At 43.6% G+C, this 14,539-nt stretch overlaps 1 protein-coding gene and 1 non-coding gene across 2 annotated transcripts in view; one reads left to right on the forward strand and one right to left on the reverse strand.

Annotated features, from left to right (window-relative positions):
* LOC137496879 (uncharacterized) overlaps positions 1–14,539 on the forward strand; it is a 487,890-nt gene that overhangs the window by 233,056 nt on the left and 240,295 nt on the right. The gene's annotated exons all lie outside the window — the stretch shown is intronic.
* Positions 14,307–14,378, reverse strand: TRNAT-UGU (transfer RNA threonine (anticodon UGU)). The gene has a single exon. It is a non-coding gene; the product is annotated as a tRNA-Thr (tRNA).

Here is a 14,539-nt window from a genome sequence, read left to right on the forward strand (position 1 = left end):
ATATTACCACAAACTCTGTCTATTATAAATTCCAGATGCCCATGCATGCGTTCAATGTACATGTTTGTTCACTTCACAAAGCATATTTTATATGTATCCTGAAACAGAAGGCAGAAAGGGCAGTGACGAAGTTTGTATTTTACTTCACAACTTCGTGTACAACTACCTAGAGGGTCAAGTTAGACATCTAGAAATATTTTGTGATTCATGCTCAGGACAGAATAAAAACTTCACTTTGTTTCAATTTCTACACAATCTTATTCACCAAGAGAAGAGGCTATACTCCAGTTTGCGTCCATTGCTACTGGAGTGTGACAAGTATATGGGACTAGTAAATACGAATATCGTGTCTGTCCTAAGATATCCGAAGGCAATATTGAAGTCATTACAGGAAATGGATCTGTAATACTTATAGGACACTTTAATGTCTCTTGAGGTAAATACGTTTTTGCTGCATCGTGAAGACTGTATTGGCTAGATCTGCCTTCGAATAATTTTGTATGGTCACGAATCAGAGTAGCTATCTCATCACTTAGCTTGTGAAGTTGATTATCATGTTTTCCTCGTTGATCTTTCAGAGAAGTCCCGGTTATTTTCAGGCTCCTAACAAAATATTCCACTTTATTACTCGAAATGCAATGGATTGCTATGAATGCCTTATGCCGCATGACAACTTCAACAATTTTTTATTTTGCACTACCGTCACTTTGTATGAATATGAAGCATCATTTAACCTAGTATTTTCTACCCTATGCCTTCTGCGTTGAACAGGGATGGCTGTTATTAGACCACACAGATAAGTGTTTTGCGCATCATGAGATCCTAACAGTCCGCCTCTGTGGTGTAGTGGTTAGTGTGATCGGCTGCCGCCCCCGGAGGCCTGGGTTTGATTCCCGGCTCTGCCACGAAATTTGAAAAGTGGTAAGAGGGCTGGAACGAGGTCCACTCAGCCTCGGGAGATCAACTCAGTATAGGTGGGTTCGATTCCCACCTCAGCCATCCTGGAAGTGGTTTACCGCTGTTTCCTACTTCTCCTCCAGGTAAATGCCGGGATGGTACCTAACTTAAGGCCACGGCCGCTTCCTTCCCTCTTCCTTGTCTATCTCTTCCAATCTTCCCCCCCCCCCGCAAGGCCCCTGTTCAGCATAGCAGGTGAGGCCGCCTGGGCGAGGTACTGGCCATCCTCCCCCGTTGTATCCCCCGACCCAATGTCACACGCTCCAGGACAGTGCCCTTGAGGCGGTAGAGGTGGGATCCCTCGCAGAGTCCGAGGGAAAATCCAACCCTGGAGGGTAAACAGATTAAGAAATAAAGAAAGAAAGAAAGAAAGAAAGAAAGAAAGAATATCACACACTTTACAGCACAGCAACCAGGCGAATTAAAGCAAAATTGCGAAGATTAAGGAGTTAAAGCAGGCAGAGTTATTATCCTAATCAACTACAGTACCTTAATGTAGCTTCACCGGGCGAGTTGGCCGTGCGGTTAGGAGCGCGCAGCTGTAAGCTCGCATCCGGGAGATAGTGGGTTCGAACCCCACTGTTGGCAGCCCTGAAGAGGGTTTTCCATAGTTTCCCATTTTACACCAGGAAAATGCTGGGGCTGTACCTTATTTAAGGTCACGGCCGCTTCCTCCCCATTCCTAGGCCTTTCCTGTCTGATCGTCGCCATAAGACCTATCTGTGTCGGTGCGACGTAAAGCAAATAGCAAAAAAAAAAAAAAAGAAAAAAAAATGTAGCTTCTGCGGACTGAGTTGCTTCTTCCCCAGTACAGATGGACTGAGCCTGTTTTCCCAGTGAATGGACTGAACTTCGTTTTTCCCCAAAACAACTACCGTATGTGCACATATACTTCATAACAGTCCCCAACAGTTGGCAGCAAAATCCAGTTTTCAAAAAAAAATGGACTGAGCCTCTTTTTTTCCTCTGTACCCTTCATATTCATTTGAGATTCAGACGGCTCCAGAAAGTTAAGCTGATTGCATGTTACGTCCCATGATGGTTATGGGTCTGTAGCGCCATTAGCGACCAGGCGGCTGCTTCTCGGAACAAAGCTGAATATGGAATTCCTTCGTGCGTCAGGAGCGTTTCCGGAAACTACGCGCGCAGGAATGTTGTGTAGCGCCGCTGTGCCAGTCATAACTCAGGTCTTATGTAAGAATGTTTGGCATGGCGTCCACAACAGTGAGTGCGTTGTCGAAAGAGCGGCTTGTGCACAGATTTACAGGTGTAGATACATATAATCCTTCTCCATCCTCCTATATTTGTAAGTCTTTAAGTTATTTTATTCACTGTATTCACAATCGAACATGTTAGCTCAGTGTTGCAGCACGGCAGTTATAGTTGCTAGCACTGTACTCGGGAGATAGATGGGTTCGAATCCCCTGTCGGCCATCCCCGAAATGGTCTTCCCATTTTAACTCAAGGTAAATGCTGGGATGGTATTTTTCTCAAGGCCACGGCCACTTCCTTCTAATTCCTAGCCCGTACAATTTCACCTATATCCACAGACAACACCCTCACATAGCGGTACATATAGCTCAGCCTCATTGGGCGTATCGGGAATAGCAGCTGAAGAACTGGCAAGCCGAACATGTTCTCGAGTACGCGAGGCAATAAAAGGCATGCGCTAAAAATATGTATTTACAATACAATATTTTAGACGTTACAGACATTTTTGCTTGTGTGTTTGTTTGTAGAATTTGCCTTACTGTATGTCGCACCGACACAGATAGGTCTTGTGGCGACGATGGGATAGGAAAGGTCTAGGAGTGGGAAGAAAGCGGCCGTGACCTTGATTAAGGTACAGCCCCATCATTTGCCTAGTGTGAAAAAGGGAAACCACGGAAAACCATCTTCAGGGCTGTTGACAGTGGGGTTCGAACCCACTATCTCTCGGATGCAAGCTCACAGCGGCGGGACCCTAACCGCACGGCCAACTTGCCCGGTAAAGAGGTACGCTGGACTCCATATCTTAGTTAAAGTCTAGAAAATATCTCGAAAGCCTGTTTATTATTAAAAATATGTTTAATAAAGGTGTACTAAATTATGTTTTGAACATGTGTTTTTGTTGCATTTATTAAAGTTCGAATATTTTTCGAATTATATATTATAAATCGACAGCATTTATTAGTAGGATGATTGCTATAAGTACGCTCTCCCCAGTTGATGCTCCTCTGTGATTATTATTTTTCTTTTTCAATTTTATTTACGCTGCACCGACACAGATACGTCTTTTTGCGACGATAAGATAGGAAAGGGCTAAGAGTAGGGAGGAAACGATCGTGGCCTTAATAAGGCACAGCTCCAGTATTTGCCTGGTATGATAATGTAAAACCACGGAAAATCATCTTCAAAGCTTCCGAATGCCAGCTGATAGCTTCACGCCTCAAACCGGGCAGCCACTTGCTCGGTAACTAATTTAATCTACAATATTTTCTCCATGGACCCATTGTATGTGACGTATACAAGTCTATACATAAACGTACTTATGAGTGACTCGCCTAAATGTCTACAAACCTGGCGAGCTGGCCGTGCGGTTAGGGGCCCGCAACTGTGGAGATAGTGGGTTGCGACGTTTCACTATCACCTATTAACACAGCAATTAAAACTGAGACGAATATTCCTCTTGGTAAAATTTACAAGCTGACTTTTCCCTCACGTTTACCATCATAGCAGTGTCTGCTGTCCATCTCACAACATTGTCGAAGTATTTTTGTTGTCACTCACAAACCTGTAGCGCACTTATTACTCTGTACAGTAAAACATCATCCGCAAAAAAGCCTTTCTATGATTCCAGTTCTTTACTCGTATCATTTATATATTTATAAGAAAATATAAAGGTCCTGTAATAGTCCCCTGCGGGACTCGCTCTTAATTGTTACAGGACCAGATAACGCTTCACCTACTCCAATTCCCTGAGTTCTATTTTCTAGAAATTAGCAACCCATCCAAGCACTCTTTTATCTAGTTCAATAGATCGGTAGTCTCCCATGATCTATCCTATCGAAAGTCCGACTCGTTGGCCGAATGGTCAGCGCACTGGCCTTCGGTTCAGACGGTGCCGGGTTCGATTCCCGGCCGGGTCGGGGATTTTAACCTTCATTGGTTAATTCCAGTGGCCCGGGGGCTGGGTGTTTGTGCTGTCCCCAACATCCCTGCAACTCACACACCACACATAACACTATCCTCCACCACAATAACACGCAGTTATCAACACATGGCAGATTCCGCCCACCCTCATCGGAGGGTCTGCCTTACAAGGGCTGCACTCGGCTAGAAATAGCCACACGAAATCATTATTATATCCTGTCGAAAGTCTTGGATAGGTTAGTGGTACCGTCCATTTGACCTGAATCTAAAATAACAGCTATATCTTGCTGAAATCGTAAAAGTTGAGCCTCTCTGGAATAATTTTCCTAAACACGAACTGCCTACCATCAAACCAGTTAGTAATTTCGCAAACGTGTTTAATATAATCAGAAGAAATGCTTACAAGCAATAATGTCAAGCGCAATAACAAGAGTTTCACAAGAGTCGAATCGTGAGACGTTGTATTCATCTGGATGTAACCATAAAACACGAATGTAGCTTCAACGTTTCCCTCGCATGTCTCAGACTGCCACCTCTTCACTGTTCCGTGGTTTATTTTGTAGTGTTGCCAGCTTTGTCTACGTTTCAATTGAACACCCGTTACAAGTTCATTGTTATTTACCCTGTACCCTGTCAAGAAAAAGTATCGTGTTCAGATTGAACGCTAAGGACCACTCGGTGGACCAGAGTTGGGTAAGACAGAACTTCAAATTAATCCTCCATAGAGCGAGCACTGCGTGGGAGGAACGAGCCAATTCTGTGCCAGAATCCTTCTTGGCAACTCTTGACCACTTCGAGAAAAAAGAATTCGAAACAGAGAAGTTGCTGAATTAATTAACATGCCAGAAAAATGAAATGTTTTCACCTGCGAGTGTTACTCACGCAATTATTGAAACACGTGCTAATGCGGAACATTTCTAACTTCTCTTCGCGAACGAAATATTAATTGGATGTTTATCGACAACCAGTATTTTGTTCACTCACTTGAGTAATCAAAGCTAATGGGAAAGGGTAAAACTCTTTGTAGAATTCTGATAATAATTTATCGCACCCAAATAAATTCCTTCCGCTCGCTTTATCACCTGTACATTAATAACCCGTAATTAGTTACCTTATCATAAATATATAGTGCTAATGAGGTGAAATGAAATAAATAAAATAAATAAAAAAATGGAAAGTCTGGAATTTCTTTTAGTCACCAGAGATGTAACAAAAAGTAATTTTGCTATGAACGGAATGCGAATCGGATTGTTCTTCATTTAAATAGTTCATTTGAATTCTATATGCAGTTTGGGAAATACATACATACATATATACACGTATACATTCTTTTGCTAGTGGTTTAACGTCGCACTAACACATCGAAGGTTTTCGGCGACGCAAGAATTTAAAAAAGGCTGGGATTAGAAAGGTAGAGCAGTGGCCTTGAGTAGGATATAGTCCCGGATTGTCTGGTGTGAAAATGGGAAACTACGGAAAACTAAATAAAATTCAGGAAACTCAGTCGTCAAAAATTACCTGTGTTTCGCCCCAGTGCGGCATGGGCTCATCAGTTGGATACCGCACCGCTAGCACGCCGGTAGCGACACCACTAATTATTACAAGCTATCCTGAGATCAACACAATGCAGTCCCGACCCGCACTGGGGCGAAACACTGGTAATTTTGACGATTGATTTTCCTGAATTTTATTTAGCTATCTCAATTGTAAGCCATATTTTTGGTTACGGAAAACTATTTTCAGGGCTGACGACGTTGGGATTCGAACCTACCATCTTCCGAATGCAAGCTCACAGCTACATGAGCTTAAAGACACGGCCAGCTTGCTTGTTCATACATACACACACACATACACACACACACACGCGCGCGCGCGCGCGCGCGCGCGCGAGGTGTGTCAGAAAACTAATGAGACTGATTTTATACTAACTAAAGTTTTTTTTTTTTTTTTCAAACAACAATGTTATCCCCTTCAAAGTAGTTCCCTTGGGCAGCTATACACCGGCGGAGTCGTTGTTCCCACTCTTGGTAGCAGCGCTGGAAGTCTTCAACTGGTATGGCCTTTAACTGGTCGGTCACAGTCTTTTGAATGTTCTCCAGAGTTCCAAAATGCATCCTTTTAGGACATGTTTCAATTTCGGAAAAAAGAAAAAGTCACAAGGACACACGTCAGGTGAATAGGTCTGGGGGGGGGGGGGGGCGTTAAAGAACAACAGTAATGCGTTTTGAGGTCAAAAATTCGCTGATGGAAATGGCCGTGTGACACGGGGCATTATCATGATGAAGCATCCACTTGTCTGCAATGTCGGGTCTCACACGAACCGTTCACTCATCATCCTTATTGTTAAATTACGTTCTGATCTCACATGAGCCCTCACACGTCCAACGTTTTCGTCAGTTTTTGAAATTGAAGGACTCCCTGAGCGAGGTTCATTTTCAACGTATTCTCGGCCTTCCAAAAATGATTTGTGACAGCGGAAAACTTGTGCTCTTGATAACCAATGTTCCCCATAGACCTGTTTCAACTTTTCAAATCACACTCGCGGATTCACCAAGTTTAACACAAAATTTTATTGCACCAACGTTGCTCTAAAACACACAACCAAAACACAACTTCACTGATGACGTTGTCAAAAATAATGTATTAACTGTACGGAGTTGTAACTCGGACTGAGGACGTGGAAGGGATAAACAAACCGCTCTTTCACAGGCCGGTAGATACAACGTTGCCAGATCGCCCGCAGTGTTGCCAGTCTCATTACTTTTCTCACACACCTTGTACATACATACATACGAGCAGGGGATGATAGCTGAGTGACATAGCCACTGGTTTCTCTCCCAGGTAGCTGCGATTCGCACCTCGGCCAAAGCATGTGACATTTTTGAAATGAAAAGTCCATGGGGTCGGATACTATTACTACTACTACTACTACTACTACTACTACTAATAATAATAATAATAATAATAATAATAATAATAATAATAAATAATACTATAGGGGTTGCCTAATCGAGGTGGCGAAGGCTTGTTAGGTATACGCAAGAGGTCGCGGGTTCGATTTCCCATCGAGAAGTAGAAACATGCAGAAACGACACTTCCACTTCTGAAGAGGGTACTTGCCCGTGGAGTTCATTCTACCTATACTGGAAGTGTGTATCAGGTTAATTCCTCGGGGCAAAGGCGGACGGTCATTGAGCGAACTACTCTGTCACACTTGGTGTCCAGATTATGGATAGTGATTACTTTACCTTACAATCCTCCAAGAGCCATTATTATTATTATTATTATTATTATTATTATTATTATTATTATTATATAAAGCTGGAAATATTGACTTTCTTCTATCTCCGCCGCTTTTTCCACCCTTTGGTGGTGTCGCAGGTGGAATCTGGCGCAGTTTGGATGCCAGGTATGCTACACTTCCTGACTCCAGCCCTGTGTAGAGGAATGCATTACTCTGTTGCATGTTTCTCAGGCGTTTGGTAGTGTGGTATAATCCGAAAAGTGTGTATTAAGAAGAACGCAGACACTCAGTTCCAGAGCCAGGGTAATTAACCAGCCATGGCTAAAATTACCGGCCATTGATCCTCTGAACCGGAGACCGCTACACTGAAAATGTAGCCAAGAAGTTAGGCATTACTGGAGTCATTATAAAATTGGTAAATAAATAAATAACAAGACAGTTCAGAAAATCACATGTCTTATAGTAACTTCTCCATTGCCAACATGTAGGTCCTACTGAAACATTCTCTGATTTATAAAGGTTCGAAAGCTACTCGAGCTTTTGAAACGGATAACGTCGCCTTAAACCCGTTATGCGTATTATTGCAGAGGCGGCAACGAAACATTACCAGTTCCTTGAACGAGAATGAAATAGCTGACTAGGTTATTTTAAGGAATGAACTACTTTATGTTGTTAGACTTGCTTTAGAAACTCATTGGTATAGGCTACCGTACCTTAACCGTATCTAGAGATCTGCAACATCATAGTTAAGTTACTGTCGGTACAACTGACGTTTATTGAATAAATAAATCATCCGTCTTCCAATAATGGTGGCCACGTAGATTATGAATACAATAAAAAGTAAGTTTGTATACCATTTAAATTACAATTACAAATGGAAAATAGTAAGAATCACTTAATGTTTACAATACAAACAAAAATGTCTCATTCGTAGTGAGTTCCTGAGGATCTCCATCAATACTTTCTCAGCTTCGTGGAATGAAAGTTTTAAATTTGTAGAGCGCCCGTTTTTTGTTGTTGTTGATAATGCATCTCTGGCTCCATTGATCAAAAGGAATTTTGCACTCTGCAGAAAGGAAAGGACCCCTTGATATCTCAAACACTTTTCTTCCATTAGTTTAAGGGCAGGGCCTCTCAAACGCCCAAAATCTCACGCGTGAAAATTGAGGCGCAAGAGCTCCGTGCACAGTGCATCGGTCCCGCTCGGCTCGCTTCGGACCAACGCTTCCTCTCTGGGCTACGCGGCTAAGCTCGGCTCTAGTCGGCTAAACTCAGCTCGGATTTGGAGCGCTACGGAGCAAGTGTGGAAGAGGGAAACAGGGGGAGCGAGCGAGACAGGCGTGGGGAGAGAGAGAGTAAGCGCTATTGCTCCAAATGAAGGAGTGGTGGGTCTGCAATCTGGTCAACCTAGCGAAGTCGTCTTTTGCACCGTGCACAGTGCATGCACCCTAAGAGGCCCTGGTTTTAGGGGGAAGACTTTCTTCGTCGATATTTTCTTACAATGCTTCGTAAATGACTTGTTTCTCAAGATAACTTCCTCAACCTGATACAAGTCCCTGTCGAAGTGAATGGTAGGCTCTAATATAGTTGCTTTATGATCCTTTCTATTGGTGACTATGATGTCTGCTCCTCGTCTTCCGTAGGGGCGCAATGAAGCTTCCAATCACGCTGCCTGATAGACTGAGCCATTGATGATCTTAGTCGATGATGACGATTATTGCACAGTAGTTCGGTGCTCCGACAGAACCCCGACACATGCCCGAGGTTCCAGTCTCGTTGCAATCAATTTAGCTCCAGCGGGTTGTGTTCGACAGCCATACTATAAAACCGATCTTACTGCTGACAAGTCGCACATCTTCACCACGTATAGGTTCAGACGAAAACATATGAGACATCTAGGAAGTAGCCCGTGAGCAATCTGTATACAAAATCCACCCACTTCCTTTATGAGAAAATTGACACCACCACTGAGAAGATCGAACCTTGAATATCTGAAGCAACTTTCTTTCGTTAGTTTTAGGGGAAAGACATTCTTCGTCGATATTCAGTCTGTGGAGTACCATATTCTGCTCGTCGGATATTTTCCGTACTGGGTGAATGTACATCCTGAATAGGGAGTTGGCAATTGCAAATATTGTAAAACTAAATACTAGCTTCCCATTCAGAGACAAAATACCCCTTCTCTAACCTTCTTTGCACTATACAACATCGAATTTAAAGTATCATCTGAGAAATTTTTTTTCACTGAACTTCTGATAATTTTGGCCAGATTTTTCAGGAATGTGCTTGATAACAGTGTCAAATGTGCACACTGGAGTGGATAGATTAATTCCGACAAAACAAATTCTAATCTTCTGTTCTGGTTTTAAGAGTTCCTACGAAATTATTTAAGTTAAAAGAATCTACTGAGTACCGTCTGCTAAGTCGGAGAGAAGCTTGTACCTGGTACAGGGATATGTATGTATGTTCAGTCTTCAGCCCTATGGCTGATTGGATCCTCAACAGCTCTGCCATCAGCTGTCATAGATGGCCTAGGCATCACTGAAGAGGCGTACTAGGGAAATCAGGAGTGAGGTAGTTTCCCGTTGCTTTCCTCATTGAGCCAGAAGTTGCTATTGCATATCAGTCTGCCAAGCCCACTGGAATGCATGCACCGACCGACCCTATGAGCAACATTTTCACACCATTCATAGCAGGGACTGGCTGCACAAGGAATGGCATTACTAGCATCGCTCATACCTCAGTTACTTACATATTGTCAAAGACAGAGACAGATGAATGAAAGTAACAAAAACATTGTTAAATAGGGGGTCCGATCCTTCAAAAGAGTCTGCGAGTTCAAATACAATACTTGGGAGCAGGTTTTAAGGAGCAAGCATCATTTGAAACAGAGATAAATGCGAAAAACCAAGCCGGAAATAGCTGTTACTGCAGCCTCAGTCAACTTCTCAATTTGCATACTCTGTCGAGACACCCCAAATCCATGCTATACAAATTATGCTGCGTGTTGTGCTGTAAGGGTGGGAGACCTGGAGGTTACGTGCCAGATGCGACAGTGCCGGATGCGACCAAGCCATTATCGTGTCAATAGCGACCGAGTAGATACGCATCGTGCCGCAAGCGACCCATCAAACACTTCAATTGATCTGCATAGATTATGCGGTCGCTAGTGGCACGGGTCGCATGCGGCACGGTCGCATCTGGCACGCCACCGACCTGGAGTGTCCGGAACAGAATTACAACAGTCTCCTCATTTTTGAAAGGAAAGTTTTCCCAAGCTCTTTTTTTTTTCTTTGCTAGGGGCCTTACGTCGCACCGACACAGATAGGTCTTATGGCGACGATGGGATTGGAAAGGCCTAGGAGTTGGAAGGAAGCGGCCGTGGCCTTAATTAAGGTACAGCCCCAGCATTTGCCTGGTGTGAAAATGGGAAACCACGGAAAACCATCTTCAGGGCTGCCGATAGTGGGATTCGAACCTACTATCTCCCGGATGCAAGCTCACAGCCGCGCGCCTCTACGCACACGGCCAACTCGCCCGGTCCCAAGCTCTTAGGAGCGATGACGACCGGGGAGAACCAGATGACTGCGCGCGATCCGCTGGCGGCGATATGTTGATGATGATGGTACACTAATGTGGTTTTGCTGTGTTTTGTTAATTTTTTTTATTTTTAGTTGTTTGTTTCTTAACACAATGATCCTAACACATTAAATATGAGACCACTTAAGTATTTGTCTGGCTCCATGGCTAAATTGTTAGCGTGCTGGCCTTTGGTCACAGGGGTCCCGAGTTCGATTCCCGGCAGGGTCGGGAATTTTAACCATCATTGGTTAATTTCGCCGGCACTGGGGCTGGGTGTATGTGTTGTCCTCATTGTCATTTCATCCTCATCACGACGCGCAGGTCGCCTACGGGAGTCAAATCAAAAGACCTGCACCTGCGAGCCGAACATGTCCTCGGACACTCCCAGCACTAAAAGCCATACGCCATTCAATTTTACTTATGTATTTTAACAACCTAGATACACTAATGAACTGATGTTTGTAATTATCCTTTTCTTCTTTGCAGGTAAGTGTTGGAGCCTACGGGAATCGTTGGTGGATTGTACGATAACCAGATTAACTGAAATTTAACTGGATAAATAAATGGATAACCGGAAATAAAATCAGGATTGGCGTAGCCTGGTAATGAACTGCTGTATTTTGCAGTAAGAACTGTAATGGAGCTCTGTCTCCTAGATCCTAGACTGACTTCTGTGAAGGTAAGTAGTCTAATATAGACTTGATACAATAAGTTAGTCAAGCCAGGAGTGAGCTCATTTTTTTCTCTCTCTTACTTTATCATTGACGCCTTCAAAGGAATCACATTTATGTTACAATATTTCCAACGCCGGAGGTAGAACAATGTGTCCTATTCCTTGGCTGAATGGTCAGTATTGAGGCCTTCGGTTCAGAGGATCCTAAATTCGATTACCGAACGGATCGGACATTTTAATCACGTCTGATTATTTCTTCTGGCTCGGGGTCTAGGTATTTGTGTTAGTCCTAACACTCTCATCTTCACATTCAGACAACACACCACACTACCATCCACCACAGAAACACGCAATAGTGGTTACATCCCTCTATATAAGGTTGGTGACAGCAAGGGTAACCGGCCGTAAAACAGGGCCAAATCCACCTGTGCGACACGGTTCGTACCCCTGACCCCACAGGTGTGGGAACAAGCTGTAGAAGAAGAGGTAGAATAATGTGTTTTAAGTAATATGACCTTCATGTCTGTGCTCAATGCATAGAGAGGTTTTCCTACTTCTTAAATACTCTGATGTTCACCTCCGCAGCGCAGCGATTAGCATTATTATCTGCCGTCCTTGAGGGCCTGGGTAATGCCAGAAATTTGAGAATGTCAGGCAGGCCGGTAGAGCCTCCGTGGCTCAGACGGCAGCGCGTCGGCCTCTCACCGCTGGATACCGTGGTTCAAATCCCGGTCACTCTATGTGAGATTTGTGCTGGACAAAGCGGAGGCGGGACAGGTTTTTCTCCGGGTACTCCGGTTTACCCTGTCATCTTCCATTACAGCAACACTCTCCACTCTCATTTCATAGCATCTATCAGTCATTAATAAATCACTTTGGGAGTGGCGACCCCATCGTACTAATAGCCTATATATGATTCATTCAATACATCCCTGATCCGGTCAATGAGTGGAAAACAGGTTGTAGGTTTTCATTTTTATTTTCAGGAAGGCTGGTATGTGATTCAAATGGCACATGCAGCTCACCTTTACTCGGGGTGTGCCCAAAAAGAGCTGCACCGCCTCAGGACGAGGACAAGAGTTTACTTACTAATACTCTAATGCAGTACGGAGCAAAAATTTAACTAATCAGGCTTTAAGAGAGGGCATTGCACTGCAACTGCGAAGACTTGCAATAGACGAACGACCCGGTCTAGAAGGCCAAAAATAACGGCTTGAGGATGCGTCGCACTGACCATGCGTCACCTCGTAATCTGCAGGCCTCGATATGAGCAGCGGTCGCTTGATAGACCAAGCCCCGTCAGGGCTGTAGTGGCATAGGATTTGGTTTAATAGATGAACGAAGTGTGACTTTATATACTTTATCAGACTTAAGTTGTGCATTTGATACTGTCAACTCCTAGATATTCCTGTACCGGGCGAGTTGGCCGTGCGGTTAGGGGCGCGCGGCTGTGAGCTTGCATCCGGGAGATAGTGGCTTCGAATCCCACTGTCGGCAGCCCTGAAGATGTTTTTCCATGGTTTCCCATTTTCACACCAGGCAAATGCTGGGGCTGTACCTTAATTAAGGCCACGGCCGCTTCCTTCCAACTCCTAGGCCTTTCCTATCCCATCGTCCCCATAAGACCTATCTGTGTCGGTGCGACGTAAAGCCACTAGCAAAAAAAAAATATATATATATATATCCCTGTTCACTCTAGAAATCTCAATTTGAAAACAACAGTGCTGCAGTTTTTCGGCTCTCATTTCACTGGCCGCGGGCAACGAGTTACAGTGGGAGATATGAGTTCTGAATGGCAGAATCAGGTATTTATAGTGTCGCACAGGGTTCGGCTTTTGGTCCAATATTAATTTGCATTCTGTATCAATGACATTGCTGAAACATTAAAATGTAGTAAGTACCAACTTTATGAAGATGATCTACAAATATATCATCACCTTCGTAGAAGTGACATATGTACAGTCACTGACAAAATTAACTCTGACGTCCAGCAACGCCATGCCTATGCTATTAAAACAGTTTACTAATCAATCTCAACCTATAATTATTATTTTTATAAGGGAAAATTTTAATATGCTAAAACGTACCTACGTGTCTACAATTATGCTAAAGAGCGATGTCGTTCCCTACTGCGCATCAGTGACTAACTTAGGTGTTGTAATGAACGAGACGTTGAATTGGTCAGAACATGTAACAAGCACATGTAATAAAATACACAGATCCTCTATCCATTTACACACTACTCATTTTCTTCCAAATATGCCTAAAAATACAACTTGTTCCCTCCTTGAACCCGCAGTGAACCAGAATCAGTCCACAAGGTCTTCAAGCCAATACCAAACCAACATTTTGCAGTACAAGGGTAATAATAATTTCGTTTGGTTGTTTCTACCTGGTGCAACCCTTACGAAATTCACGAAGCGGACGAGGGTGGACGGCATCTGCCATAGGTGGGAAACTGCGAGTTGTTGTGGTGGACAGTAGCCTATTGTGCGTTCAGGGATGTTGGGAACAGTACAACAGCCACCCCCCGATTAAAGGGAATTAATCATTTAAGAATGAAATACACAGCTCCGCCGAAAGTCGAGCCCTGTACCGACGGCCACTACGCTAACCATTTACTTAAAGAGCAGGACTTTACAGGGGTAATATGTATACATATATTTCTGCACTCATAATTTTTCTCTATATTGCATGCTGATCTAGACTTAAAAACACTGCCTCCTGTGCGATTTGAACTCACGACCCCTGGTTTACAAGACCAGTGCTCTGCCGCTGAGCTAAAGAGGCCCGCGTTCGCGAGTGCTTCCTACGCGGAGTGAAGAAGATTTATGGTCGAGCTCTCTTAGAAATTGTCATTCCTTCTCATTAACGAAGTATGTCAGACTGATATTTGGTATGCCTATTTTCTCGTCGACTGGCTTTTGTATAGAATAACTGAAGTATCGAAA

The sequence above is a fragment of the Anabrus simplex genome, chromosome 1, assembly GCF_040414725.1.
Source record: "Anabrus simplex isolate iqAnaSimp1 chromosome 1, ASM4041472v1, whole genome shotgun sequence".
In the NCBI taxonomy this organism is placed as follows: domain Eukaryota; kingdom Metazoa; phylum Arthropoda; class Insecta; order Orthoptera; family Tettigoniidae; genus Anabrus; species Anabrus simplex.